The sequence below is a fragment of the Cibotium barometz genome, chromosome 13, assembly GCF_041138505.1.
Source record: "Cibotium barometz isolate CiBa-2024 chromosome 13, ASM4113850v1, whole genome shotgun sequence".
In the NCBI taxonomy this organism is placed as follows: Eukaryota; Viridiplantae; Streptophyta; class Polypodiopsida; order Cyatheales; family Cibotiaceae; genus Cibotium; species Cibotium barometz.
Window position 1 is genome coordinate 13,488,123 of NC_141058.1, and position 5,304 is coordinate 13,493,426.

A 5,304-nucleotide genomic window follows, 5' to 3' on the forward strand; every position below is an offset into this window, starting at 1 on the left:
TGCAGAGGCACGGGGATGTTTGTGCTGCTGCAGCTGAAGAAAGATGAAGACTCTCAAAGCGCAGCAGCGACCTTTTCAAAGCCTTTTTTTTTCCCGTCTGAGAAAGAAAGGGCTTGCGTACATCGCAGCGAAAGTGAAACGCTTTCGAAGAAGATACTGCCACCGCGTGGGTCATGGCAGAGACTAGAGAGGGTGAAGCGAGACAGCTAAAGAAGAGCCTTCTTCTTTTAGTATGCGAACTTCGACGATCACCTCTGTAAGCTACAGCTCTAGTTTGCCAAGCTTGACAGGTGGCGCAGCTGCGTACCAGGAGGCGCCCGTCGACGTGACTTAAAAGCATCCCATTTCCCAAGTTTGTCCCTTAGGGACACCGGAACGCCGCCACGTCTATTGTGCTCGCCAGCTCTAGAGTACTCTTTATCTGCGCACTGCCTGCCCCGTTTTGTCTGATGCCGACGGATTGCAAACTTCAACCGGTCCAGGTCGGAATGAACAATTGAAAGGGCTCGTGTGTGTGTGTGTGAGAGAGAGAGAGTGTGAGTGAGAGAGAGAAAAGGGGAGAGAGAGAGAGAGGGCGGAGTTCATATTGGACAAGAAACTTGAAACACATTCCTATATAGTTTAAAAAAAACATTTTGCTAGATAGTTTACTAGAAAAAAAATGAGCATATCTAGTAAAAGTCAGGATCTAGGAAAGGTGGAGCACTTCCTAGATCTTCATTCTAGGAAAACACTTGCTACACACCTAATATGAAATTGCCTTTTTCTCAGATTCAACAGTCTTCAAGACAGAATAGTGTTTCCATCATAATCCTCCATAGTCTAGTTCCATTGTTTTACAAACATGTCTCATCCGGACTCTCCGCTCTGAGGACCAGCTAGTCAACCAACGAGATCCAATTTCATAGTTTTACAGTTCACTTAAATAATTCTCTTGCCAATCCATGAATATCTTCCTCGACATACGCATGGGTGTGCTAGCAGCCGACGAGCCCGTGCATCGCCTGGTCAGAACCCTCTAGGATCCTCCTTAGGTGTCTTGGTACTTCACGCAGGGACCACTTCGTCGACCCTCGCCCATCGTACCGGAAGCGCATCATTTTCAACCGTATTTCCTCAATCCTGGACATCTTCAGTTTTAGGTCTCGCATGCCCTTAATAAGCTCATCCATCGGCCCTTCTACTTTGGGATTGCAGCAGCTGGTTTTGGTAGATTCTCAGAGGTAACAGCAGTTATAGGAGTTGCCGAGCTCATCACCATTTTATTCCTTCTTCGCTGCCGCTTTGCTAACATGGTGACCACATCCTCGACATCATTCCAATCATTCTTTAGCCCCTGCTCTGTATCCTTATCCTCAAGGAGAATTTCCAGTTTTTCTTGGAGATCTTTCCCAACTGCTTGTAAGAAGAGCTCTGTTTTTTCCCTGTCCAAGGTTGTGCGCTCAATCCTTGACAACTGGGCATAGCGTTTCTCAAACTCTCTTAGCAACTCTGTGGTAGAAATTCCCATTTTGGGTTTTATAACCCATTCCAAGAAAGTTCGTTTGGTCACCCGCTCGGAATCCTCCATGAAATAATCATCCTTCAAAGCAAGCTTGAACTCCTCCCAATTCCTGCCACCATGTGCTACCTGTAATCCTCTTATGCGCTCTCTTATTTCAGGAACACATACCAGCTCAAAGCTTCGAACCATATCCTCCTCAGTCACCCTGTTTAGCTCCATTTCCTTTGTGTAATTGCGCAGGTACTTTGTGATGTCCCTACCATCAAATTGATCCACCTTTTTCACAATTGACTGCAGTGCTTTAGTCGTGGAAATTTGCCCCCTCTCAGCAGCTTGCTACTGTTGCATATACATAGTAAACATCTGAAACATTTGCATAACCCCGGGGTCAAAATGAACCCCCTTTCCCTCAGGATTCTCAGCCATAGCTTCCCTGTGTATTTCACCACACTCTCACCCCAGCAGTTTCACATCGGGTTCACCAAATAAGCTGTTGTGACGTGGACGGTATCGCTGGGAAAGTGCGAGACTTCTGGCTGTGAGATAAGCTTCAAATCCCAGCAAGGAAACAAAACATATAACTCTTCAAGGAGCATAAGACATCTCCATTTTTTATGACATGTACATGTGCCAATTCACTTCATTACATCCCCAAATTCAACTTGATGATTGCACACATATTATGTGTCAAGAGCATGACCAGTTCCAAGCATAGATCTCCTGACTCTTTTTCCAAATGCCTCAAACAAATCACATGTAGGCATAACACAATCTACAAAAGATTTCCATATACATGTGACCATTCACATCACATATTTCATATATTGCCAACTCCATCATTTCAAGATGTCTTTTGATCTCATGAAAACCTGCTTTCAGATTCCAACAACTCACAAAGCAAAAGATGACATATGGCATATGTACAACATATTCATGTGATTTTAGAAAACTCCATGTCTAGCAATCCAAAATCCAACCAAGTAGAAAATAAAATCCAAATCCCAGGAAACTCTTTGTATTTTTGATGCTTTCTTATTCCAAGACTCTCCAAAACAAAAAAAACTTTTTTCCCCCAAAGCCTTACCCAAAAGCCTTAAAGGGGTAGTGTTTTTATCCAAAGGCTATACGATTTTAGAAAATCGTAAGTAACAAAAACAACAAAAAAATACTTATCTCAGAGTAAAAAAAAAGAAGCGAATTCTTGAATTTTTGCTTTTCCCATATTTTGCTTCACTGCAGTATGCGCAAAAATCAATATTCATCATGTATTGTGGGATTTTTTGAAGATCATGTCATTCGATAGCGCTTCATTTCCCCTTTAATTCAAAACCCAGGATGCCCTATACAGTAGCCTTCCTCACCATTTTTGAATCTCTGGTAGAATTCCACTCTGGTTCTCTTTTTCCCCACCCCCCCTTTCAATATGCACCGTCTGCCTGGTTTTCTTTTCTTTCCCCGCAGGGAATTCGGTCCCCATTCTCTTTTGCAGCCAAAAACACGGATTTCCAAAATTAAAAATACGCTTGCGCCTCCTTTTTTCGAGCTTAATATTCAGATATTCCCATTAAAAAAAATCCTTCGTGTTTTTGCCACGCAAGCCACCACCTTGCGTATACGTCTACTATTGTCATTTAGATTCTCACGCAAGGGGTATTGCAAAACCTGTAAGCCTTTCCTTTGCAACCTTGGATTATCAGAAGCTAGTGCATCCTTGAGCCCAGGATAGCCATTTTCCAATCGGAAAGCAGTGACACCAGCTTGTTATTCCGTATCAAAGATGATATGGCACCCAAAGATTTAGTGCGCACTGTGGTGTCTGGATCTGACATGAAATTGAAGAGTAAAGATTCTAGACCCTTCGCATCCATGACAAGCTGCTCGCATTTAGGATTGTTTTGAACCATCGTGCTCACAACCTCTGAAGCCCTAGCTCTAATAGATGCATTAGGGTTTTTCAAGTAGTTCAATAAAGGAACTAAGCCTCCGATGGCATGCAGATCATTTGCCATGTCGATGGAGTCCACATGTGATTGCAACTCCTCCAGCAAGCCTTCCAAGTCTTCCTCAGTGACGCCCTGAGCTTGCAGGAATGCGGTGGGTAGATGTTACACACAAGCACACACGTGCGCGCGCGCGTACTTACATGTAGAACAGCATGTGAGAGAATTTTGTCAAATGCACTTCTTGCCTTGCATAAATCTCCACATTTGCCATACATGCTGACAAGAGCAGTCCCCATGATATCAGCATCAGTTTAAAAAAAATCCAAAGCATTCTCATTATATCCATTCTGAACAAGCGCAAAAATCATGGCATTCCATGAGATAACATCCCGAGAAAGCATTTCCAAAAACACCTTCCTTGCACTGTGCATGTTGCTGCACTTGCCGTATACGTTTATGGGCGCATTTTCATCCATGGTATCAGCACCATAAATGTTATCAATGATAGTGTTATGAATCTCCTGCCCTTCTTCTAATGCTGCTAAGCTTGCACATGCTTTAAGTGCACATACAAATGTAATGTTGTTAGGTCTGATTCCTTCAACTTGCATCTCATCATACAAACCCAGAGCCTCCTTGTTCTGCTCATTCTGAGTAAGAACAGAAATCATGGCAAATGATCTGCATGCCATCGGAGGCTTAGTTTCTTTATTGAACTACTTGAAAAACCCTAATGCATCTATTAGAGCTAGGGCTTCAGAGGTTGTGAGCACGATGGTTCAAAACAATCCTAAATGCGAGCAGCTTGTCATGGATGCGAAGGGTCTAGAATCTTTACTCTTCAATTTCATGTCAGATCCAGACACCACAGTGCGCACTAAATCTTTGGGTGCCATATCATCTTTGATACGGAATAACAAGCTGGTGTCACTGCTTTCCGATTGGGAAATGGCTATCCTGGGCTCGAGGATGCACTAGCTTCTGATAATCCAAGGTTGCAAAGGAAAGGCTTACAGGTTTTGCAATACCCCTTGCGTGAGAATCTAAATGACAATAGCAGACGTATACGCATGGCAAAAACACGAAGGATTTTTTTAAAAAGGGAATATTCGAATATTAAGCTGGAAAAAAGGAGACGCAAGCGTATTTTTAATTTTGGAAATCCGTGTTTTTGGCTGCAAAAGAGAATGGGGACCGAATTCCCTGCGAGAAAAGAAAAGAAAACCAGGTAGACGGCGCATATTGAAAGGGGGGGTGTGAAAAAAGAGAACCAGAGTGGAATTCTACCAGAGATTCAAAAATGGTGAGGAAGGCTACTGTATAGGGCATCGTGGGTTTTGAATTAAAGGGGAAATGAAGCGCTATCGAATGACATGATCTTCAAAAAATCCCACAATACATGATGAATACTGATTTTTGCGCATACTGCAGTGAAGCAAAATATGGGAAAAGCAAAAATTCAAGAATTCGCTTCTTTTTTTGAACTCTGAGATAAGTATTTTTTTGTTGTTTTTGTTACTTACGATTTTGTAAAATCGTATAGCCTTTGGATAAAAACACTACCCCTTTAAGGCTTTGAGGGAAAAAAGTTTTTTTTTTGTTTTGGAGAGTCTTGGAATAAGAAAGCATCAAAAATACAAAGAGTTTCCTGGGATTTGGATTTTATTTTCTACTTGGTTGGATTTTGGATTGCTAGACATGGAGTTTTCTAAAATCACATGAATATGTTGTACATATGCCATATGTCATCTTTTGCTTTGTGAGTTGTTGGAATCTGAAAGCAGGTTTTCATGAGATCAAAAGACATCTTGAAATGATGGAGTTGGCAATATATGAAATATGTGATGTGAATGGTCA

At 42.1% G+C, this 5,304-nt stretch overlaps 2 pseudogenes; one reads left to right on the forward strand and one right to left on the reverse strand.

The window, feature by feature from the left end:
• Positions 1-269: 269 nt before the first annotated feature.
• Positions 270-3,606, reverse strand: LOC147632391 (uncharacterized; annotated as a pseudogene).
• Positions 3,607-4,116: 510 nt separating this feature from the next.
• On the forward strand, positions 4,117-4,937 carry LOC147632392 (uncharacterized; annotated as a pseudogene).
• Positions 4,938-5,304: the final 367 nt, after the last annotated feature.